The sequence below is a fragment of the Schistocerca serialis genome, chromosome 9 (assembly GCF_023864345.2).
Source record: "Schistocerca serialis cubense isolate TAMUIC-IGC-003099 chromosome 9, iqSchSeri2.2, whole genome shotgun sequence".
Taxonomy (NCBI): Eukaryota; Metazoa; Arthropoda; class Insecta; order Orthoptera; family Acrididae; genus Schistocerca; species Schistocerca serialis.
Window position 1 is genome coordinate 511,975,384 of NC_064646.1, and position 26,876 is coordinate 512,002,259.

Consider the following 26,876-nt stretch of genomic DNA (forward strand, 5'->3'; position numbering starts at 1 on the left):
GAAAATCAAATAACGTAAGGGATTTATCAGCACAGTCTTTTATAATTTTTTCTAAGGGGAGGTTTCAAGTTTACTCTACTTGTTTCTAGTTAGTCAATGGTTAACAGCACGCTGCACCTCGCTACAGTTTGGTGTTTGTGGAGAAATAATTTACAGTCTGTATCTTGTGCATTATGTTGCGTCAGCGATAGGGAGGCTACAGCTGTGTGCTTTGTATCGAGAAGTACGGCGAAAATAGGGTGTTCTTGTAATCGACGAGTCTGGAGATATCTGTACAAATGCGAGCAAGAAAGCGGAAACAGTAATGCGTTTGTATCAAGGGGAAACGAGCCTGTCTTTGCATGTCAGTTCTGAGAGTGACTTCGGTTCGCTGATGTAAAGGGGATGATCTGGTATGGTGGGGGATATGAATTTCACGTTTACTAAATCGAGACGGTACTCGGTGATATATTCCCTGGTTGGAGATCGGTTTGACACTACAATATTCCTGCTAATATCGTACGTATTTGATGACTTGTAGACAACTTTCCGATGTTTAGTTGTCAGTGCCAAATGGTGATCAGTGTAAAATAGTTTGTTACCACTGAGTACAGCGTCTGTAGAAAGAAAGAACAGGTTGGGGGTGTATAGATTGAGAGAACTGTCGGTGCAATTTAGCAATCTTTGCAAAATACCGACAGAAAGCCCCAGAAAGAAATGGCGGATGGTGCGTCGATACCGACGGCGTTAGTAATTCTACTGGTAAATACGATAAGAGCCAGTGAGAATGCTCGATTGATTGTGGTGGGATATAGGAGCGGTGAGAACAAATGGCTCTGAGAACTATGGGACTTAACATCTGTGGTCATCAGTCCCCTAGAACTCAGAACTACTTAAACCTAACTAACCTAAGGACATCACACAAATCCATGCCCGAGGCAGGATTCGAACCTGCGACCGTAGCGGTCACGCGGTTCCAGACTGAAGCGCCTAGAACCGCACGGCCACACCGGCCGTCCGGTGAGAACAGTTATGCATGTATGTCCGGGAGGAAGACAGGATTCGGCGATATTTTGGTAAACAGGTTCTGTTACGGTAGAAATTTTGGCGCATGCGAGCTGAAACAACAAGAAAGCGAGCGTTAACTATTTCTGGGGCACTATAAAATTAGGGAGAGCTGGACTTGACTGATATATATATCACAAAGTCATGTAACGTAAGAATAACATTGAGAATGTTTTAGATGGCGATGTGTGAGTCACGCTGGGGGCGGGTACGTGCGGTTGAACGCGTGTGTCAACACGCTCTGTGCTGTTCTGCCTTCAATGGCAAAGACAAGTGGCGCCTGGAGGTGCCTCGAATACGAGACTGGCGTGAACGCGCTTTGGAATGCTATGGCAGTACAACAGTGCCTGTATAGAGGCATGCAACTTTCAGTGTTGGACGACGCCCGCTCGGGGTCTGTGACAGAGCGTGCGGGACCCGGGCTGCGGCTGCCTCACTTCGCGGGGGTTGTGGCGCGTGGCACAGTATGGAGGTCTGTGAGTAGTCTGACAGCTGACGGCCACGTCGACCGTACGTGCGATCACGTCATCATCGGTGTCTAGCGGATAGGAATTTCTCAGGTGTTACGTATGAATGGGGTGCCGCCACCTCATGCTTGTGGAATCCGAGCAGGGGCCTGTGCGCGGTTTGTCATCTGACTGCCGCGTAACTTATCGCTACGTCCTGTGTACTCTACTGGAGAGGGGGAGGTGGAGTGTGCTTGCACGCATCGATTGCATTATTTCGTGAGCGGCTCTGTAGGCCATGCTATGTGCTATTTGGACAGTTCACGAGCACTGAGCGTGTCTACACATCAGTGTGAAGAATTATTTAGGAGGAGTTTGCTATTGTGTACTGAAATTACGAGTTGGTTGCGTGTCTGTGGGCTGTGAAACATGGCCCCGAGCACATCAGGGTGCATCTTTTGTATCTGTGTGGTAGATACAAAGTCTATCATTAAATAAGTTGTTTGAAAATAAATAGAGTGGAGTCAATCACTTGTATGGAGGTGGCGGCCGAGGATGTGTGACGTAAGTGGTCGAACGCCCGCGGACCAGTGGCGCGGGGCATGTCCGGTTATAACGTGCGCACGCGAGAGAGAGAGAGAGAGAGAGAGAGAGAGAGAGAGAGAGAGAGAGAGCAGACCTCTTGTGTCATCACGCGACTTTACTGTAGCGCCCTCAGGTGGGCGCAATATGAACTACGTCAGTTGGGCTATGGAACTTGCGGTGAACACAGTGGGTGCCGTCGTCTTGAATACCGGTACTTGGGTCATGATCTGACGTCACGGGGTGCTCTCTAGCGGCGAGGACATGTACGAAGCCAGTTGGGCTCTGGAGCTCGTGGTGGACACATCTGCTTGAAACTGGTTAAATAATAAAGGGAATTCGCTTTTTCTCGTCATTATCGTACTGGAATTTGAACTTCCCGCCATTTTCTGTGGGGGGGAGGGGGGTTAGGTTAGTGGAGGTAGCCCAAGTGTCCTATCTTCCAACCAAAATCAACCATCTTGACTGATGTCACAGTGGGGCTGTCTGGTGGCGACGATATGAACTAAGCCAGTTAGAGTCAAGACCCCGTGGCGAACACATGTTTGAAACTGCTTAAATAATAAAGAGAAGTCCATTTTTCCCGCCATTTTCTTTGCTTAGTAGAGATAACTGGGGTGTGACACATTATCATGTTGGAATTTGAAATTGGCGTCATTTTTCTGGGCGAGGCGGCCGTGGCATTTTCCTACCAAAATTCAAACTTCCCGCCAAAATCCGCCATCTAGATTGACGTGATCGCCGCTATCTTGGATGAAGTAATCGCCACCATCTTGGATAACAGTACTTTGCGCTAGAATCCGCCATTTCCCAATATTCACATACACTGATCAGACAGAACGTCATTATGACCACCCATGCAATAGGCGGTATGTCCTCCGTCGGCACGTATAACAGAGGCGACGCGTCCTGGAAGCATGGAAGCAATGAGGTTTTGGTAGGTAGCTGGATGGGGTTCTCCCCATTCAAGATTGCTGTCTATGTTACTACTTGATTCGCTCGCAATTATGTATCGAAAATTTGGTTGCAGCTGAGGCCCGTTATTTTGTGGTTTTTATATTATAACTTACGTACTATGACTATATGCTTTTTCAAAGGACCTGCACTTTGAAGATCTATACTGTTTTAGGTAGGCTTTGTCAGGATAAAATGAAAAGGAAACAACATCTCGGCGGTTGAAAGCTTTTCGTGTGTGGTGCTCTAAAATATGCTTACCTGCAATTTTGTCATATGTTGACATGATGGAGACCGTGGCTGTTGTTTGAAGACAAATGTTGATGGTGTTAGGACAGCAACCAGCCACAAATTTACTTTCAGTTCCTTTATTAAAAGAGTACCGTTACCGGTTTCGAATAGTTGTGATTCATCCTCAGACGGTTTACATGCTTTCTTTATGACATGTGCTGTATTTTTTACAGATTAATTGTCCTAAAATATAAATATTACATAATTATAAACACGCCACACACAGATGGTTGCGTTACAGATTTTCGTTGCCACCCCCGCCAACAAAAAATGGCATATTTCAGAACGATGCTGCACCGAATTAAAAAAGTACCAATGAGTGACACAGACGAACAAAATAAAATCAATATAATTAAAACAGTTGCTCACAATAATGGATATAAACCCACAATGATAGAAAAACTCCTCAACAAAATGCAGACAAAAACCACAGATCCACTTCACAGCAGTCACGTCAAGCCAAATCAGTGTGCCACTGAAGTCAAACCTAAATATGCTACTCTCCCATACATAGGCCCACTTTCATACCAAATAGCAAACTTATTTAAAAAGAAGAAAAATATCACAATCAGCTTTTCCTCAAATAATAAATTACAACAAAAAGTAATCCATGATGTAAATACCTCCAAGAGTCCCTATTGTAAATCAGGAATATACAAACTCAAATGTGATACATGCCCAAAATTCTACATTGGACAGACAGGCAGAAGTTTTGAAATTAGATACAAAGAACATATTGATGCTCTCAGACTTGGTAACTTGAACAAATCAGCATTTGCAGCCCATATTACTGAAGAAAACCATTCAGTGGGAAACATTGAGAACAACCCAAAAATTTTGAATCTAGCAGAAAAAGGAGCCACTACGAATATACTAGAAGAATTAGAAATATACACACACAAAAACAGCACCACAGACTATATCCTTAACGAACAAACAGAGTTAGCTAACACCCCTTTCCTGAAAAATTTCCAAAAATTATTTTCCAGCCTCCAAAGCAAATAATATTAGTACACCTATCTGCAGATCAAATAGCAAAATTTATATGTTACTATAATTCTCATGATACTAAATGTAATTAAATAATATACTATTTTACCTATATATATATATATATATATATATATATATATATATATATATATATATATATATATATATAATTAATTTAGCAATATCAACTCAAAAATTCAATGTCTCTGTACTAGTGTAAAAAGCATTACAGCTGTGTAAATGAATATATGATCCTTTCCAAACACAGGACATCATCGTCAAATGTTACGATATATCATAGCATCTGTGATACTCATACGTTTGTAAGCTCTTTGTATGTATCAAAACATGTGGTGCCTGGTAGAAATCTTCTCAGTGACAAATCTTAAGTGTTCAGTGAGAACAATTTACGTGTGCAACAATAAAAATGCAGTGGGAATGCATTTACATTTGTTGGACGAATTTTATGAAAACAAACACTCGAAACCTACGTTTCATGTAAGTCACATGCAACGAAAATCTGTAACGCAACCATCTGCATTAAACACAGCACGGGAAGAGGTCGCCAGTCTTGCTTTCAGCGCGAGACATGGTTAAGCTTCTCACAACTCCAGAGTCACTAATTAGAGCCCTGTAGCTTCCTGGCTACTCTCACGAGAAGAACACAGCAGCTGCCATAACCCGATTTCCCAGAAACTTCGCTCGGTGAGACAGGAGTGAAGATGAGCGAACACGTGTCTCGGCTTATCCGTAACCACGCAGTTGTTTCTGAGAAAGCGACGGCCAGAGTTTTCAATGTCTTATGTGTGTCTCAGGTCGCGATAACCTCAGCAGAAATGGTGGCACAGTGCTTAGCGTTGCGGCTTATCTGTTTCGCGTCCCGTGTTCGAAACCCGTTTATGGTTTCTATTTACTTTATTTTAGTTTTCATTTACCTACCCAAGTCCGTAGCAAGCTTCTTACAAGGTAGGAGATACAAGGACGTTATATTAATTGTAAAATTACATCTCTGTATCACAGCGAGTGTCAGATAGTTACGCTACTGGCCATTAAAATTGCTACACCAAGAAGAAATGCAGATGATAAACGGGTATTCAATGGACAAATATATTATACTAGAACTGACATGTGATTACATTTTCACACAATTTGTTTGCATAGATCCTGAGAAATGAGTACCCAGAACAACCACCTCTGGCCGTAATAACGGCCTTGATACGCCTGGGCATTGAGTCAAACAGACCTTGGATGGTGTGTACAGGTACAGCTGCCTATGCGGCTTCAACAAGGTACCACAGTTCATCAAGAGTAGTGACTGGCGTATTGTGACGAGCCAGTTGCTCGGCCACCATTGACCAGACGTTTTCAATGAGAGATCCGGAGAATGTGCTGGCCAGGGCAGAAGTCGACCATTTTCTGTATCCAGGAAGGCCCCTACAGGACCTGCAACATGCGGTCGTACATTATCCTGCTGAAATGTAGGGTTTCGCAGGGATCGAATGAAGGGTAGAGCCACGGATCGTAACACATCTGAAATGTAACGTCCACTGTTCAAAGTGCCGTCAATTCGAATAAGAGGTGACAGAGACGTGTAACCAATGGCACCCCATACCATCACGCCGGGTGATACGCCAGTATGGCGATGACGAATCACGCTTCCAATGTGCGTTCACCGCGATGTTGCCAAACACGGATGCGACCATCATGATGCTGTAAACAGAACCTGGATTCATCCGAAAAAATGAAGTTTTGCCATTCGTGCACCCAGGTTCGTCATTGAGTACACCATCGCAGGCGCTCCTGCCTGTGATGCAGCGTCAAGGGTAACCGCAGCCATGGTCTGCAAATCAAATGGCTCTGAGCACTATGGGACTTAACTGCTAAGGTCATTAGTCCCCTAGAACTTAGAACTACTTAAACCTAACTAACCCAAGGACATCACACACATCCATGCCCGGGGCAGGATTCGAACCTGAGAGTGTAGCGATCGCACGGTTCCAGACTGTAGCGCCTAGAACCGCTCGGCCGCTCCGGCCGGCCCACGGTCTCCGAGCTGATAGTCCATGCTGCTGCAAACGTCGTCGAACTGTTCGTGCAGATAGTTGTTGTCTTGCAAACGTCTCCATCTGTTGACTCAGGGATCGAGACGTGGCTGCACGATCCGTTACAGCCATGCGGATAAGATGCCTGTCATCTCGACTGCTAGTGATACGATCCAGCACGACGCAATCGCGATAGGCTACAATACGACCCTTATCAAAGTCGGAAACGTGCGGGTAGGCAATTCTCCTCCTTACACGAGGCATATCACAACAACGTTTCACGAGGCAACGCCGGTCAACTGCTGTTTGTGTATGAGAAATCGGTTGAAAACATCCCTCATGTCAGCACGTTGTAGGTGTCGCCACCGGCGCCAACCTTGTGTGAATGGTCTGGAAAGTTAATAATTTGCATATCACAGCATATTGTTCCTGTCGGTTACATTTCGCTTCTGTAGCACGTCATCTTCGTGGTGTAGCAATTTTAATGGCCAGTAGTGTATTATATAACATAATGTGTATGGTACTGCGAAGTCCTAAAGTATGGACAGCACAGCGACCAGCGCAAACGACAAGAAGCCTCTGACCTGCGCGCCACGCGCCCAGGAGTGCGGCGCGGGCTGTCAACGCTGCCTTAGCCAGCCGCCCACCGCTGCTCGGTCGCAGATTTGGGGCATATCGGGACTGAGTAACAGCAAGACGAGCGCCTGCGTTCAGCGGGTAGTAATAATGTGCCAGTATAACTGTATGCAGGAGACACAGGAAGCCGCTTCATAAGGATAAGTTGTGTTTCTTCCCTTTTTAGCAATAAAGTGCTCTACTGATTTTGGATTCCTGCCACCGGCCATCGCGGCTTCTCTCCTTCCTCGTTTGTGTCTGTGCTCTCTCTCGAACAGTATCCGACACAGCAGTTACAATATTTTTAAATTCTCATACTCATACCTCATTCTTATATAAATTCTTATAGTAATTATTATACTTTATTCTTATGTTTATTCTCCACGAAGATTTGGTGCATTCCCTTATAATGACACCGACCGCAGAAACATTTGAAAGAGAAATTCCGAAGACCACGAGCATCGCGCGATGGGAGGTTTGCCACTGTGACATTTCTTCTTATGGCTGCCACTCGGGAAGAAACTTCGTTAGCACTGCTGAAGATTTCACGCGTTGGCAATAATTACGCAGAAAATCACGCATAAATGACCACTTTACCGAAAACTAGCTCTTGTAACTGATTATGAATCAAGGTAACCTACAATGGTATCCAAAATTAAAGCAATAAACAGCTATTTCTCGATCCTGAGTATAACTCACGATATAATCATACAAATTGTGAACGAATGCCCGTAAGATCGTGTTCTGCACATTAGATGGCATCTCGGTCAACGGAAAACCATGCCAACGATGACGTCAGGGCACGTTTCAAACGGAGCAGTGGTTGCCGGGTAGGCCCACATCCCACAGTGGCAGACACTGCAGTATGGCACAGAGAAGAAGCCTACCAGACTCTCTGCGGTGGAGAGCCTTAACGAAGATTGAAAGCAGGACAGTCCCAAACTCATGTGGCCCGATGGCCGAAACTGTATCACGAAAACCAGGGCCGGTCCGACCGCGTGTGACATCAGAAAGAGAGGACCGTTATTTGGCTGTAAGGGCACGACGGTACCGCCTCAGTACTGCGCAGGAACTGGCATCTGACCTCGTACATCCACTGGACGCGTTGTATCGACGCAAACGGTGTAGAGAAGGCTTCGACGGAGTGGCCTTTATTGTCGGAGAGCTGCCTCTGACGTATCTTCACAGAACGGAAAGTCTAGAGTGGAGTCGCCAACGTGCCAACAGTGCAGTCAATTAGTGTGCCAATGTTCTTTTCACAGAGGAGTCTCGATTTGGTGTGGAGAGTGGTTCTCGATGGAGGGAATGTGGAACACGATTTCGAGACTCGAAGACTTTAGAAGGAGGCTGATTCTGAGGAGGATCGCTAATGGTGTGGGCAGGGATTATGTTGTCCACTCGAACCCCTCTTCATGAAATTGTACGAGTCAATTAGAAAGGTTACACTGCTGTCAAGTATTGTGACGAGATCTTGGGACCTGATGTGCGGTCGTTGCGAGGTGCTGGGGGCCCACACTTTGTATTGATGGACGGTAATGCTCGACCTCATATAGAGTACGAGTGGTTGATGTTTTCTTGGAAACAGAAGGTAGATACTGTACGTACGGCGTGGCCTGTTCGCTCTCCCAGTTTTAACCCAATAGAGCATGTCTGGGGTGCACTAGGGGGACGGGTTGAATCACGTCAGCATCCACCAACCGCTCTCCAAGACTCGGGAGCAGACTTGCAGGAAGAATGGCCGTTGTTGCCTCAACAAGACATTGGTGACGTTATTCACAGCATGCTCCGTCGTTGTCAGGCCTCTACTGCTGCCAGAGGTGGTCACATCCACAGTAGGCACATTAACCAGTTGTCGGAAAGCGTATGCAAATATGTTAAGTTAAAAAAAAAGAACATTTTCGTCTACTGTTCTGCATGTAGCACTTGTTTACATTCTGTATTCTTTTCGTTGTTCCTACTTTGCTATCACTTGTTGATACTATTTTGTGGCAAAATAAAAGTAACCTTCCGAAATTTCCGTTTGTTACTTTACTTTTGGACACGAGTGTACTAGAATTTCACCGAAAACAGTTTCAAATAATTTTGTCATTTTTTTTAAATTCATTTACCTGACATACAATCGGTAGATGAGTAAGGACAACGTTACTTCAACATACAATGGAAACATTCGTGCAATAAGCTTTTACAGACACGGGTAGATAAATGAAAAACAAAAATAAAAATCGCGTTTCGAACACGGGGCGCAGAGCTACGAAGCCGGTACGCCAGACACTGTGCCACCGCTTCGGTTGAAATACTCCCTCACTCGAAGACACGGAAGGACGACGGTTCAATCCCGCGTCCGGGCATCCTGATTTAGGTTTTCCGTGATTTCCCTAGATCGCTCCGGGCAAATTCCGGGATGGTTCCTTTGAAAGGGCACGGCCGACTTCCTTCCCCGTCCTTCCCTAATCCGATGAGACCGATGACCTCACAGTTTGTTCTCTTCCCCGAGTCGACCAACCAACCAATCAAAGACACGTTAAGCCCCTCTAAGACTTGGATCCTCATTTTGTCAGAAACGACCGAGTACCTACGGATAAGGCGAGCCTAGTGCCTCCTCTTGCACTGAGCCACGGCACGGCACCTGCCGCCCTCTGCTCGTCGGCAGAGTCCTGTAGGCCGACTTGTGCGCTGCAGCGCGCACACCGACAACCCCACGCCGCCTGCAACTGGCTCCTAGCACTCTCCCCACGTGATCTCCACAGAGACAAAACATGAATGCAGCTCAAACGCAACAGGTCAAAGGTAACACAAAAACGCCATCACTGTGTTTTCTCTGGAACAAACGAACTGGATTCCCTTCAGTTAGTCTTCGTCCTTTGAACTCCGGCCTGCTATAAGGCCTCTGTAGCGAGCGCGGACATGCTGACGAAACTGTAAAAACGCTCGCCTAGATAACCGGAAATGACTATTAGAATTCTACGCCCCGCGCTCTTTGTACATTCACTCGTGAAATGTGACAAGCCTTAAATAATAAAACATCGCGAGCCGGTATTTTTTGTGAACTATCCTGGGCATTTGTTTGCTTAGATCGTATTACTCTCTTAGAAAAACTTAGACGTAATGGAAATGGTTGCTTTCCAAACAACTGGTTTCAATAACACTTAATAAACAGAATGCAATAAGTTGCGCTGAGTGATTCAGATAATGTTGGGAGGACATAATTTAGTGACTGGAATAAACCGAGAACGATGTTCCGTAGGGTTCAAAATTAAGTCCATATATGTGAATGACCTACCACTTAATAATCACGGAGCAGAACTGGTAATTTTGGCAGACAATATTAGTGGTTCAAATGGCTCTGAGCACTATGGGACTTAACTGCTGTGGTCATCAGTCCCCTAGAACAGAACTACTAAGCATGAAGCATGTGAACGGGAGTCAATCACTAGAGTAGCACGTTACATATTTTTAGGTGTACACACTGAAAAATCTTTAATTGGAAGCAACATACTACTGAGCTGCTCAGACTAATAAGTTCAGCTACTTTTGTTCTTCGCATAACTGCTAATGTTGGAAACAAACGAAACAACTTCTTAACGTATTTTGCATATTTCCATTCAATACTGTCTGGGCTCACTTATCACTTAGAAAGTAAGTACTGACTGCAAAATGGCGAGTAGTAAGAATAATATATGCTGTTCACCTGTGATCGTGATATAGGTACCACTTCATAGAGTTAGACGTTTTAATTGCACCTTCACAACATATAATACTCGCTAATGAAACTCCTCATAAATAATCCATGTAATTTGAAAAGAATAGAGATAGCCACACTTACAACACTAGAAGAAAAACTGACCATAAGCATACATTATCAAAGCTCTCAGCAGCTCAGACACGCATTCAGTATGCATCAAAAACGTCTTTTGATCATTTGACCAATAATATAACACACGTGACACGTAGCAGAGCACGACATAAAATGCGTCTAACCCAAAATGATTTCTTTTGAGTAACTGCTTCTATTCCATACACGAATTTTTATTTAAAAATTGGCGACACGAATAAAAACTACTTTTAAGTGTAGCTGCATTAACATGTTCATTTAAGTTAAATTCCACCATCCACGAACCACGGACCTCGGCGTCGGTGGGTTGGTTTGCGTGCCTCAGCGATGCAGACAGCGTGCAGCCACGACGGAGGGGTATCTGTTGAGAGGCCGTTCCTGAAGAGGGGCAGCAGCCTTTTCAGTAGTTGCAGGGCCAACAATCTGGATGGTTGACTGATCTAGCCTTGTAACATAGCCAAAAAGGTTTGCTGTGCTGATACTGCGAACGGCTGAAAGCAAGGGGAACTGTAGTCGTAACTTTTCCCGAGGGCATGCCGCTCTACTGTTAGTTGAAGTGATGATGGCGTCCTCTTGGGTCAAATATTCCGGAGGTAAAATAGTCCCCCGTTCGAATCGCCGGCCGGTGACACTCAGGACGATTTCGTCATCAGGAGAAACGAAACTAGCGTTCTGCGGATTGAAGCGCGGAATGTCATATCTCTTAATCGGGCAGATAGGTTAGAAAATTTAAAAAGGGAAATAGATAGGCTGGTCTTAGATAAAGAGGGAATTAGTGAAGTTTGCTGGCACAAGGAACGGGACTTGGGTTTGGGTGAATACCGCATTATAAATACAAAATCAAACAAGGGTAATGCATGAGTAGGTTTACTCATGAATAAGAAAATGGGAACGCGGATAAACTACAACGAAAGGCATAGTGAACGCAATACCGTAGCCAAGTTAGACACAAAATCAACCACCTACCACAGCAGTACAAGCTTATATGCCAACTAGCTCTGCAGAAGATGAAGAGATTGAAGAAATGTATGACGAGACTGAAGATTATTTAGATAGTTAAGGAAGACCAAATTTTAATTGTGATGCTGGACTGGAATTCGACAGTAGGAAAACGAAGAAGAAGAAAAAATTGTAGGTGAATATACTCGGGGAAAGGAACAAAGGAGAAAGCCGCCTGTTAGAATTTTGCGGCCAACATAATTTAATGAGAGCTAACACTCGGTTTCAGAATCATGAAAGAAGACTGAATACCTGGAAGGAACCTGGACACAACGGAAGGTTTCAGGCAGATTATATAATGGTAAGACAGAGATTTCGGAACTAGATTTTAAACTGTAAGACATTTACAGGGGCAAATGTAAAATCTGACCACAATTTACTCGTTATGAATTTTATATTAAAACCAAAGCAAACGCAAAAAGGCAGGAATTTTAGGAGATGGGACCTGGATAAAGTAAAAGAACCATAGGTTGTAGTAAGTTTCAGAGAGAGCATTAGGGAACGGTTGACAAGAACGGAAGAAAGAAATACAGTGGAAGAAGAATGGGTGGCTTTGAGAGACGAAATAGTGAAGACAGCAGAGGATCAAGTACGTAAACAGACGAGAGCTAGTACATATCATTCGGTAACACAGAAGATACTGAATGCAGTAAATAAAGCAACTGAATCGGAATACAAACTTCAAAAAAATGAGACCTACACGTAGTGCAAAATGGCTAAACAGGAATGACTAGAAGACAAATGTAAGAATGTAGAAGCATATATCACTAGGGGCTAAGATATATGCTCCCTACAGGAAAATTACAGAGACCTTTGGAGAAAAGAAACCACCAGTATGAATATCAAGAGCTCAGATGGAAAACTAGTCCTGCGCAAAGAAGAGAAAGCTGAAAGGTGGAAGGAGTAAATAGAGTGTTTATACGAGGGGATTTACTCGAGGGCGTGTTATGGACACGGAGGAGGACGAAGATGAAAATGAGATGGGGAATATGATTAATGCGAGAAGAATCTGACAGCCTGAAAGACATAGGGGACAACTAGCCATCACAAAACTCTTTCATCTGGTGTGCAAGCTATATGCGACAGACGAAATACCCTGAGTCTTCAAGAAGGATGTGATAATTCAGAAAGCAATTACCAACACGTATGAATATTATCGAACTGACAAGTTTAATAAGTTATGGCTGTAACATGGATTCTAATAGATGAATGGAAAAACTGGTAGAAGCCGACCTCGGAGCAGATCAGTTTGGATTCCAGAGAAATGTAGAAACACACGAGACAATACTGATCCTACGACTTAGTTTGTTGTTGTTGTGGTCTTCAGTCCTGAGACTGACTTGATGCAGCTCTCCATGCTACTCTATCCTGTGCAAGCTTCTTCATCTCCCAGTACCTACTGCAGCCTACATCCTTCTGAATCTGCTTAGTGCATTCATCACTTCCTCTACGATTTTTACCCTCCACGCTGTCCTTCAGTACTAAATTGGTGATCCCTCGATGTCTCAGAACATGTCCAACCAACCGATCCCTTCTTCTAGTCAAGTTGTGCCACAAGCTCCTCTTCTCCCCAATTTTATTCAGTACCTCCTCATTAGTTATGTGATCTACCCATCTAATCTTCAGCATTCTTCTGTAGCACCACATTTCGAAAGCTTCTGTTCTCTTCTTGACTAAACTATTTATCGTCCACGTTTCACTTCCATACATGGCTACACTCCATACAAATACTTTCAGAAACGACTTCCTGACATTTAAATCTATACTCCATGTTAACAAATTTTTCTTCTTCAGAAACGACTACATTCCATTATCCTCGTTTTGCTTTTGTTGATGTTCACCTTATACCCTCCTTTCAAGACACTGTCCATTCTGTTCAACTGCTCTTCAGATAGGTTAAGGGGAGACAAACCTACGTTTACAGCATTTGTAGACTAAGGGAAAGCTTTCGACGATGTCGACTGGAACACTATCCTTGAAATTCAGAAGGTAGCAGGGGTAAAACACAGGGACCGAAAGGCAATTTACAACTTGTATGGTAACCAGAGGACAGTTGTAAAAGTCGAGGGGTATGAGAAGGGAGCAGTGGTTCATACAAGGTTGTAGCCTATTGCTAATGTTATTCAATCTGTACATTGAGCAAGCGGTAAAGGAAAAGAAAGAAAAATTTGGAGTAGGAATTAAAATTCAGGGAGAAGGAATACGATCTTTGAGATTTGCTGAAGACATTTTTATATTGTCAGAGACAGCAAAGGAACTGGAAGAACAATTAACGGAATGGACAGTGTTTGGAAGGAGGATATGAGATGAATATCAACAAAACCAAAGCAACGGTAATAGAATGTAGAAGAATTAAACCAGGTGATGCTGAGGGAATTAGATTAGGAAACGAGACAGATAAAGTAGTTGACAAGTTTTATTATTTGAGTAGAGAATAACTATTGACGGCCGAAGTTGGGAGGGTAAAAGATGTAGACTGGAAATGCCAAGAAAGGTTATTCCCGTGCGAGTCGTTGTATTGTTGCAGACCGTGAAACATGGCAGCTCCACTGTCGATCTGCACCAAGGGGGAAATGAGGACAGCGATTCGCCTTTTGTTTGCGGATGGTGTTACAGTTGCGAAAATTATTCGTCAAATGCAAGCGCGGTATGGTGACAGCCGTCTGTCGCGAAGCAAGATGTACGAACGGATAGCGCGCTTTAAGCAGGGAAGAACACGAAGTGACGAGGAAACTTCGGGTAGGCCATCGACGTCCACAACTGAGATTCTTTTTTTTTTTTTTTTTTTTTTTTTTTTTTTTTTTTTTTTTTTTTTTTTTAGCAAATCGCTATTGTAGACGAAACATGGGGTGCATCATCACCAACCACAAAGTGAGGCTGGGAACACGATTTGGAAATACCCATCACCAGAATGTGAACAGTGAGAATTCTACATCTACATTTATACTCCGCAAGCCACCCAACGGTGTGTGGCGGAGGGCACTTTACGTGCCACTGTCATTACCTCCCTTTTCTGTTCCAGTCGCGTATGGTTCGCGAGAAGAACGACTGTCTGAAAGCCTCCGTGCGCTCTCGAATCTCTCTAATTTTTTAAGTATTACGATGTGTTGCGAACTAAACTGAAATCTGCAATCAGATCGAAACGTCGCGGAAAACTGCGAAAAGGTGTCGTCCTGAAGCATTATAACGCTCGGCGACATTCTGCCAAACGGAAGGAGTTGGGATTCGAATTTCTGGAATATCCGCCACAAGGTCCAGGCTTGGCTTCAAGCGGTTTCCATATGTTTGGACCACTGTAGGAAGTGCTCCGAGGAAGATGATTTGCAGCCGATGCAGGAGTCAATAATGAGGTGCAAAATTGATTACCAGTTCAACCAACAACCTTTTCTTCCGACGGAGTCAAAAAAATTGTGAAACGTTGCATAAAGTGTGTTGACGTTCAGGGAGGTTATGTAGAAATACAATGCATGTTTCACTTTTCCATCATTACAATAAATATTCCTTTTCTCCAAAGTTCCTTCACTTTTCGACTTCCTCTCGCAGATTGAAGTGTTAGGAAGCCTTCTCTGAAAGTATTTGTATGGAGCCGAGGTATGTATGGAAGTGAAACATGTACGGTAAACAGTTTAGACATGAAGAGAAACGAATCTTTAGAAATGTGGTGCTACAAAAAGATGCTGAAGATTAGGTGGATGGATCACGTAGCTAACGAGGAGATACTGAGTAGAATTGGGAAGAAAACAAATTTGTGTCACAACCGGGCTACAGGAAGGGATCGGTTGTAGGATACACTCTGATGCATCATGGGATCACCAATTTAGGACGAGGGAAGCGTGAGGGATAAAAATTGTAGTGGGAGACCACTAGGTGAATACAGCAAGCAGATTCCGAAGAATGTAAGTTGCAGCAGTTATTCAGAGATTGAAAGGCTTGCACAGTATAGAGTATCATGGAGAGCTGCATCAAACGAGTCTTCAGACTGAAGACAACAAACAACAACAACAACAACAACAACAACAACGTTAAACTTTCGGCAATGTGGCATTTAGGCCAGGTAGCCATCCACCGGAACTGATCATGTGTACATACCCCATAGACTAACTCCTTCTACGCCGTTTAGACAAAGAAATCGTGGAATATGTAACTAACTAGCTAGCGCACTGGAACGTAGGCACCACGGTTGATTATTCGACAGTACACGACCCGTACAAGACACTGGGCAGGGCCTTCCAGAATTTAGGAGTGAGGCGGAGACAGTTTGAAGTGGGGGGGGGGGGGGGGGAAGAGGGAAGATTAGTTTACAACGTCCCTTCGACGACGAGGTCATTAGACAGATCAGAAGCTCCGTCTGGGACGGATACCAAAGGAAATGGGAGGTGTCCTTTTCAAAAGCAACTACTTCGCCATTTTCCTTACGCAGTACAGGGAAACTACGGAAAACCTGACACTTGATGACGGACGGGGAATCACGGTCATCCCGGCATACCGTGTGGAATTTGACCTGCAGCTCCCCACAGCCGGAGGAAAGACGTCTGCATCACCACTGTCAAGTGTGGTATCGATAGCTACGATGCCACAGTGTTGGTACGAGTTCTTAGGTTGGCACTACGCCACCGACACCGACGACAGCGCCCTCTAGCCGGCGCTGTGCAGCTCTACGAGCGGCGCTCCAGATTCTGCCCATTTTGATTCCGAATAGACGACCAAGCAACATTGTTTCTATTTCATAGTGGGCGAGTCAGTACAGATTTAGCCTTTGTAACTTCTAGCCGATGTTAGATTTGATTGATGTACAGCTTCGCACCTACGTGCTCGTCTCAGCCAAAGTTACAATCTATGTATTCACATTCTTCCTATAGTAAAGGTGCTTTATATTTACACGCAGTACTGAAGTACAGTAGTTCACCTTTTCCTGCTCGCGTCCTTCACTCTCCACCTACTTTGCAGAAGCAATTCACAGGAGCAGGCCCCCGCGCCACCTACCAGGCGGGATACAAAATCGAGTGCATGGTGGAGGGTACTTACCATCGAACTACGTAATAGGGTTTCTTTCTGTTCCATTCTCGTATGAAGCGCGAAGAATGGCCGCATAAAATGCATCTGTGAGCTATGTAATTATGCTAATCTCGTCTTCCCAGTCTCTACAGAAAAGAGAAGTGGGGTGGGTGTAGTAGTATGTTCCTTGAATCGTCACTTAGTGCTGGTTGTTGACTCGCACGGGTCAGCTCGCAGCCACGTCCCCCCGCCACGGTGGCCACACCTGTGAGCACTCGTGCAGCCCCGCCGTTCGACACCCCTTCTGCTTCCTACGTGGTGCCGGTGCCACGCGCCTCGGCAGTGTTCTGGCTTAAGTCGTGCGAGTCTTTTACAGCACAGTCTTTTGCGCAGGAACAGTTACATGTTGTTGTTGTTGTTGTTGTTGTGGTCTTCAGTCTTGAGACTGGTTTGATGCAGCTCTCCATGCTACTCTATCCTGTGCAAGCTTCTTCATCTCCCAGTACCTACTGCAACCTACATCCTTCTGAATCTGCTTAGTGTATTCATCTCTTGGTCTCCCTCTACGATTTTTACCCTCCACGCTGCCCTCCAATGCTAAATTTGTGATCCCTTGATGCCTCAAAACATGTCGTACCAACCGATCCCTTCTTCTAGTCAAGTTGTGCCACAAACTTCTCTTCTCCCCAATCCTATTCAACACCTCCTCATTAGTTATGTGACCTACCCATCTAATCTTCAGCATTCTTCTGTAGCACCACATTTCGAAAGCTTCTATTCTCTTTTTGTCCAAACTAGTTATCGTCCATGTTTCACTTCCATACATGGCTACACTCCATACAAATACTTTCAGAAACGACTTCCTGACACTTAAGTCTATACTCGACGTTAACAAATTTCTCTTCTTCACAAACGATTTCCTTGCCATTGCCAGTCTACATTTTATATCCTCTCTACTTCGACCATCATCAGTTATTTTACTCCCTAAATAGCAAAACTCCTTTACTACTTTAAGTGTCTCATTTCCTAATCTAATTCCCTCAGCATCACCCGATTTAATTTGACTACATTCCATTATCCTCGTTTTGCTTTTGTTGATGTTCACCTTATATCCTCCTTTCAAGACACTGTCCATTCCGTTCAACTGCTCTTCCAAGTCCTTTGTTGTCTCTGACAGAATTACAATGTCATCGGCGAACCTCAAAGTTTTTACTTCTTCTCCATGAATTTTAATACCTACTCCGAATTTTTCTTTTTATTCCTTTACCGCTTGCTCAATATACAGATTGAATAACATCGGGGAGAGGCTACAACCATGTCTCACTCCTTTCCCAACCACTGCTTCCCTTTCATGCCCCTCGACTCTTATAACTGCCATCTGGCTTCTGTAGATGTAGATGTATCAGCTCGAAATGTATGTAACATATTAAGGTCTATGGTCCCTGGGCAATGTAAAAAAGTGAAGGATGTAATTCAATGGAACCAAAATGTACGGTTATTTACATCTTATAATTTGATACTTAAAAAGTCACTCATCAAATCCGACAGGGTATTTCTCGTTGACCTAAAAGCACGATATTTGGCAAGAGTCGATGTTCCACATAACGAATAAAGGAAAAAATCTGAAGGTTTTAAATTTGTAATTCCACAACACGTAAAAAAATTGTTTTTCTCGTTTGTTATCTGACTGTGTTTCTGTCTGTCCGTCCGTCTATTAAGATCCGTTCTTTCTCAGAAAGGTGTAGACGTTTCGAGTTGAAATTTACGTCACATATTAAGGTCTACAGTCACTTGGCGGGGTAATAAATGTAATCGTCTAAGTTAATGCAGCCAAACGATACGGCCATTTATGTCACACATTGCGATACCCGCAAATTCACTCATCAAAACCTATAGGATACTCCCCGTCGGTCTAGAATCGTGAAATTTGGCAAAATGGAAACTTTAATGATACAACCGAACAGAAAAATCGGAGATCGTTAATTAGCAATTATATCATAAGAGAAAATATTTTTTGTCATTTGTTACCCTCGGAAGCCTTAGAATCCGTGGGAACTGATACCACGGCAGTGTGAGTGTCGATAACGGGCGAAGACCCTCGGGAGCCTCGATACTCCGAATGCATGAACTGCCTACACACACAGTTAAGTTCGCACGGAACCGTCAATGCGCGGGTCCTGCCCGCACCTGGCCCTCTTTTAAATTCTGTTTCACCGTAAAATTTATTTAAGTTAGCGTAACAACATAAAATATTTGGAGACAGTTCCCACTCTCTGGCCGTCGAGTACAGACTAGTCTACGAATGCGATTAGAGCCCCTTCACAAGAAAGTTGTCCCTTACACGAACGAAGGCTTTTAAAACACCTGACCACAGTCCTGGTCAGCAGAAAGGTTTTGCTTCTCAACAGCATTTACAATTACCCGATTCCTCGGAAACTATTAGGTTTCTGGACTGCAGTGCATCAATATAATTTCCATATCCTGGAGTATTCTAACGATTGCAGTTGATCGGAATCTCTTCCTCCTTTATGGACTCTTTTTCGAAAAAAGTAGATTTTGCTATAATCCCCTATTAGTCTGTAGAAGCCACTCGAGATAGGTGGGTCACTGTATCCGACGCTTCCTGGCTGGTAGACAGAGAAACTTCTCACGGTTATCTTACCTTCCCGAATACGTTGACAGGACAGCAGGAGGCAGGAGGACGCAGCCTACAGCTCGGTAACCGCTCCTGGTTCCTGTGTAAGAGAAGAGGTCGATTAATGAAGTATTCACAACGTGAATCACCATCAGTAATCCTTACAAGTTTCGTTATGACACTACAATACACTGAAGCACCAAAGAAACTGGTAAAGGCATGCGTATTCAAATACAGAATAAGTAAACAGGCAGAATACGGCGCTGCGGTCGGCAACGCCTTTATAAGACAACAAGTGTCTGGCGCACTTCTTAGATCGGTTACTGTTGCTACAATCGCAGGATATCAAGATTTCAGTGAGTTCGACCGTGCTGTTACAGTCGGAGCACAAGAGATGGCACACAGCATCTCCGTGGTAGCGATGAAGTGGGCATTTTCCCGTACGACCTTTTCACGAGTGTACCGTGGTCATCAGGAATCCGGTAAAACATCAGACGTCCTAGACAGCTACGTCCGGGAAAAGATCCTGCGAGAACGAGACCAACGACGACTGAAGAGAATCGTTCAACGTGACAGAAGTGCAATCCTTCCGCAAATTGCTGCATATTTCAAGCTGGGCCATCAACAGATTTCAGCACGCGAACCATTCAACGAAACATCACCGACATGGGGTGTCGGAGCTGAAGGACCACTACTGTACCCTCGATGACTGCACGACACAAAGCTTTACGCCTCGCCTTGGCCCGTCAACACAGACATTCGACTGTTCATGACTGGAAACATGTTGCCTGGTCGGATGAGTCTCGTTTCAAATTGTATCGAGCGGATGGACGTGTATGGGGATATAGACAATCTGATGAATCCATGACCCTGCATGTCAGCATGAGACTGTTCAAGTTTGTGGAGGCTCTGGTGTGTGCAGTGGGAGTGGTATGGGACCCCTGATACGTCCAGATACGACTCTGACAGGTTGCACGTACCTAAGCACCCTGTCTGATCACCTGCATCCATTCATGTCCATTGTGCATTCTGGCGGATTGCGCAATTCCAGCAGGACAATGCGACACCCCACACGTCCCAAATTGCTACAGAGTGTCTCCAGGAACACTCTTCTGAGTTTAAACACTTCAGCTGGCCACATAACTCCCCAGACATGTACAGTCGTGCTCAAAAGTATCCGTTCCACCTGAATTGCATTTCGCCTGGTTCGAATGCAACCCACATAAAACAGCTGTCTAACAGGTCCTTTAATCGCTCCTTGGTAAAATCGTTTGACTATTGAAAATGGTTCCAACAAGTCACCACTAGAAAAGACTGCTCCGTATCGCAATAACTCGAGATAAAGTAACACCACGATACTACAAATATCAGGGAACACCTTATCACAGATAAGACTGTCCTTAAGGCTTGTAAGCTCACATTTATTACAATAAATGACATACCTGAAATATTACCACTCTCATTATTACGTCAGATAGGTAATTCACGTGGTAAGTTCGTCGTATTCATGATTTCCTCTTCAAAGTAACATACCGTACTTATTATTTAACACAAAATGACATTAAAAATTTAAGTTATTCATGAGCAGCTAGTTGATAATATGAATGAATTTCAAATGACACGACGAACCGTCACGTTCTGCATAGGGATTCAAACTCAGGTCATGCAGACTAAGCAAAGATCTCGTGACTGACGGAAACTAACAGTCATTCCTGATTAGGCATACAGAGAGTGATATGCCTCGATTTTAGACAGTATCAGTTAGCAAATACCAGCTTTAAATTACATAACGCAAACAGTTTTAACGGATGCGAATTCCTACTCAGCACCTACTGTCCCTGTTAACGAACTACGAGAGATGTTAAATATTGCATCTTAACAAGTAACTTATTTGAAATGCCGTGAGGCAAAGCTTTGTGTTGGACAGGGATTCGAACCCAGAACCTAAGAAGATAGATATCGAATCACAATCAACTGTGGCTTATCGGATTTTCTCGGCAGTAGCTAGATGTTTTAACTGAAATGACGAGACGAAACATTAATTTTTTCCTTACCCGGACTCCAGCCCGGCACCTATCGCTGTTATATTCTAGAGAAAACGAACGTTAAATATTGGTTTGTTGCACCAGCAGCGACATGTGAGCATGTTTGAACTAGAAATAATACGACGAAGAGTTCAGTGTTGACTGGGAATAGAGCTCCACACATATCGTTGTTGACTACACACAACGAGAGGTCAGCTACCGAATTTTTCTCCACCAGCAGCTCGGAATAACATCTCGAACTTACAGTGATCTCGCAAATAGTTCTGTGTCTCACTGGGAGTCGAAAACGTCAAATATCGTTAGTGTTGACAACGAATGAAAATACATTAAAAATCGAAATTATTATCCACCAGCAGATAGGTGTTCTCATGCTAGAGCTTGATAATACATAATGAAATCTTTAGTGCCGTGCCAGGATTCGAAGCCATTCACGCGCAATATGTGGAGATGTTGAGGAATCTGGAGTTTTGAACGGACAACAAACTGTAGCCGAGCTGTATTGTCACGAGGGTATCAAATTCCTCGTTAAGGGCGGTCTGAGTTGCATTCCCAGTTCAGAACCAATTTTATCGACATATAGATGCTCAGGTAAAAGATGTAATAAGTGTCCTGTGAGCCTTCATAGCGTTTGTTTCGTCACTAGAAATAAATAACTAGTATAAGGAAGGTTACTGGTAATAGAGTTTCTACATGTCGCCACTCCAGACTTTATTGTGGCTCAACCTAACGTCTACTTGCTCTATAGCTACTCAGGCAAATTGCTTGTTTTGAGGTCTGTACCTTAATTAATGGAGAAGTGAACGCTGTTCACAAGTGATATTTAAAATATTCAATTGGATTTAAGGCGACAAAATTGCCCGTCTTTGAAGCTACCCAGAGAAAAAGTAAGTTGCTAGAGCCGCTGTTAGCAAATGTCTGCAAGGAGTTCCTAATTGCTACTGTGGAAATTTAGCATAGAGGCCCTATAGTAATCAAGAGGTTCATTTCCTTCATACTTATCACCCTGGCATGTGTGTCTTAAGTGAAGAACGATATTGAAATTCGTATCGCTGATGGTCGATTGGAATTTCTTCAGAGACGCTTGTATTGCGAAGCCGCTTGGCAGTCACAAAGCCAAGATCTTTGAACATTAACACAACTTACTGAGTCGAACTACCAGGAGGATTTGATGTGTAAAGGTTTTCTTCCAATTCGATACAGAATTTTTTCTGGAAATTCGCAGCTCCATAAAATATATCAGAAAAAAAAGCTCACACACGGTGGCCCCTACCACGGTTAGAACTGACGACTGATTGAGTCGTTCTGACCCGAAACACGGGCGGTACCAGCGGGCTACGGACACACTTCTGCCTGTTTCCCGCTCTTATCATGGTATTGGTCGCTCAGCCTCATAACGCATCGTGAAAGATACTAAAAGTTATCACTTATGTGAAGAATAGCATTTCTTTAAGCAAAAAATTGAATTTTCTGTCTCAGTGTTTTGGTTTACATGAGGATTATATAGCACGAGTCATTCAAATGGAAAGGGAATATCAAGTGAATTTAGCGAGTCAATTCAGTACCATACGTGGAAGTGATTGCACTGTCATAGTGTTGCCAAATGTTTGTGACGATGTTGGCAATTCTCAGCTGTACTAGGAACAGCTCTGTAGGTTTATAGGAGGAGAATCCCGTGCTGGTGTCATAGGAGGATAAGGAGAGGAGGCGCAGGGTTTGGTTACTATGGAGCGTTTTCTCCTACCAGTTGTCTCAAACATTCAGGTGTATAATCTTCCATCACGATTACAGTTTCCTACAAAACAGATACGAATAAAACACTTACCTTGTTACTTTATGACAAAAGATTATTTCACTACAATAAAAAGTCTTTGGAAATCACTTATTCCCAAATGTTACAAAAGTAAGATAACAAACACTTTGCACCTCGAAATCGATTGCACCTATGTGAAGTCTTGTGACGTTTAAATAAATCGTCTTAACGGCACTAAATCGTGGTTTGTGAATCATTTACCGGCCGTACTCTGCCGCATTTCACTGGCTGGAAGGCAAAAAGCTTACTGACAAATTTCACAGAAGGAAAAGGGGGACGAAATGTCTCCCACTGGAAGGTGAGGTTGTTTTATTTAAATTATTACAAAATCAGGTAAAACGAGCAGTCAGGTTGTCAGTATAAGCACATTACTGTTGTCAGTATGATGTTGCACTGCCCAGGGCCTGTAATGATAAAAGGCCCGTTTAGGTCAGGCATATTGTATACAGAAGTGGAAGGGAGAGCACCACTAAATTCTAATCCGTATGCATTGCATACACACAGAAATTACTGTTACAGTGTACTTATGGAGCCCAATGAGTGAATTGCGTATTTTCCGGTGAGAAAGAGCACTGGCAAACAGTCTTCGCTACATTAGGTTACTTAATCTGTTGTCACTCTGAGCTAGAATTTATGGTCAGCGATTAAGTGTAGGGTCAATGAGTCGGATGCGAGTTTTGCAACTGTGAAATACTTTCCTACATTATAGAAGCGAATATTAAATTTGAACTAATATTGCGAAAATTTTGTACTTGGATAGCTTCGAATGAAAATCTTTCTGCTTATTGCAAAGGAAAACAATTGATTTTCTAAAACGCTCTCTATCATATACAACTTGAAACAGGTCATGTCGACCAAATCATATGGAAGAACTAACAGCGACGTATATCGGAAGGCAGTAAGATCTCTTGTTTTTTGGTTTGGCAGTACTCGATAGCCATTTCTAGGCGCAAGTAAATGAAGAAAGGTAGCGCGTTTTTGTTATCAAGTAACGTCTTCATCAAGCGCTTTAGTTTTAATGTAATCTACGACTTATTACTGATGTTTGATATTAACATGAGAATGATTCCGTAGACAGGTAAAAAACCTGTTCTTGGGAAACTACTTCTATAATGACCAAAAGGCAGCAAATGATCTTCAAGTACAGTGTTCCAGCAGCGGTATGAAGAAAATGATAGTAATAATGACGGTAATAATCGAATTATCCGGTAAATTCACAATTCGCAGTGGATTTTCTCGAACTAAGAAATTTGCTGAATCTGTGAAAATTTCAAAATGGCTTCACATCGAGCCTATGATGCCTAAAGACTCTTTACATCCTGCTGACATGAGAACAGCATAATCTCCGCTTCAGAAGCTTGCTTCTACTTAACCATTTAATAGACTCGCGTTTATTCACAGTGACTAATTTTGTAAGCTAAGCACGTCACCTGTTACAGCACACTCCTGGGGCTGGGAAATGTGGCCACAATGGTCTGGCGGAACGAATTATCACAGGTGCAATGCATGGGTTCAGGCATTTACTTTTAAGAGGCACAAACAGATTTACTTTACCCCCGGTAACATCAAGAGAAAGATGTTATAATCCAGAATCCGCATTAAACATCACGTTCCTTCATTATCACTTGGGCAGAGCCCGTTTACGTTGGGAAATGACATAGGCGGAAGTCATGGTAAACAGAAATACTGTCTCCAGTAAACTTACTTACATTAGAAAATTTTATTTGATTAACCGATAGCCATTTAAAGGAACAGGGCTCTTACTTTACTAGTACTTGATTGAACTAGAGACGTTGAAAAATTTGGTGCTGCAACGGTGATTCGAATTCGTATCTCCTCTTTCGAGGATCTGAATATCTCGGAACAGTATAGTTCAATCATTTTGTTCCTTTTCTCAAGACTGCAGTCTTCTCTAGGTCTCTTCCAAAGGTAAGTATATGGGTCCGAATCCCGATCCAGTACAAAAATATTCATAATTTCATTTCAAGCCCTATCACGTGCACACCGGCCTTTTAGTGAAAATTAACGTGCATTTTTAATGTCTGTTCATGTGTTGCCAACAATCGCAATAGGTGTCGTTATTTCTGGTCAAACACGCACACATCTTACTATTGGTGAGTAAGGGACTGATACTTAAGCTATATTCGTGGATGCACGGTAGGTGAGCAGTTCGATTGTCGCTTGGGCACAAAAGTTTGTATCCTTATTTTAGAGTCAAGCACCTAGCAGCTGGTAAGAAAAACCGATACGTAACATTTGATTTTACTTAGTTAACAATCCGACTACGTGTTGGGTTCGTATCTTCGTCACAGAACTTCACATCATGCACTTCATCTTTAAATGCATGCACACTTTGCTACTTCAGAATAGAGGTATATCAGACATCCTTCGTGGTTAGTTAACAGGGACGAAAGGGTCTTGATAGAAGTCCCGGTTTATTACAAAAACTGTCGTCTTTTATTTTCAAGTTTAGATTTGGTTGCTTGTATTGGCAAAAACTTCGGTAATTCATGACCCTTCATGGCTAGTCATCAATATGATATGATTAAATTAGATTAAATTACATTAATTCTTGTATTATAGATCATGAATACGATATTTCGTAATGATGTAGAACGTGTCATTTTAATTCCTTTATAATTTTTTACCCTCTCTCTCTCATTCTTTTTGATTTTTGTCTCTCTCTCTCTCTCTCTCTCTCTCTCTCTCTCTCTCTCTCTCTCACACACACACACACACACACACACACACACACACACACACACATTCTTTTTTCATTTTTATTTGTTTGTTGTGCTCGACTATCGGCGAGGCACGAAAACGTCTGTGAATGAATTTCTTAGTTTTGAGTACACTTACGAAAGAAATATAAAAACAACTATGAGAGTTACTGATTTATGATACTAAGTTTACAGTCAGTTCTGAGTATTATTAGTAACTACGCTCCAGTCCCTGAACCTAGTTACAGAAGTGCGAATCAGACGCATTACGTATTCCAGGCCGTAGCATCCGCGACTTGGAGACACCAGCTATGGTCACATCCCTGCCCGCTGTAAGATCACATCGGTTTGTCTTCTTCCTGCTGGTATTGTAACTGAGATTTGGCAACAAGGTAATGTATGTTTGGCAACTCTGTGATCGACGAGTTACTTCCTGGTGTGCACGGAATTAAGCGTCAAAGTTCACTTGATTTTACCTGTCATTTCCATTGAATAATCTGAGTTATTATCGCTTGAGGTGTAACAAAAGATTGTAAATTTACGGTTTTCAGCCCAGGAAAGTCGTTGCACGTGGAAATCGCAACTAATTTCGTCCTTCAAATAGCGGTTTACGAAAAAAATCGTTCAAATGGCTCTGAGCACTATGGGACTTAACATCTGAGGTCATCAGTCCCCTAGACCTTAGAACTACTTAAACCTAACTAACCTAAGGACATCACACACATCCGTGCCCGAGGCAGGATTCGAACCTGCGACCGAGCGGTCGCGCGGTTCCGGACTGAAGCGCCTAGAACCGCTCGGCCACTCCAGCCGGCAGCGGTTTACGAGTTCTAGCCACTATTGGTCTCGTAAGAGAAAGCTAAGACACATACT

General features: G+C 43.3%; 1 protein-coding gene across 1 annotated transcript in view; it reads right to left on the reverse strand.

The window, feature by feature from the left end:
• Window positions 1-26,876, reverse strand: part of LOC126419030 (F-box/LRR-repeat protein 3-like) — a 345,130-nt gene that overhangs the window by 228,545 nt on the left and 89,709 nt on the right. The window contains exon 2 of the mRNA XM_050086090.1: window positions 19,456-19,528. The gene's annotated coding sequence lies outside the window, so the exon portion shown is untranslated. The remainder of the gene's footprint in view (window positions 1-19,455; window positions 19,529-26,876) is intronic.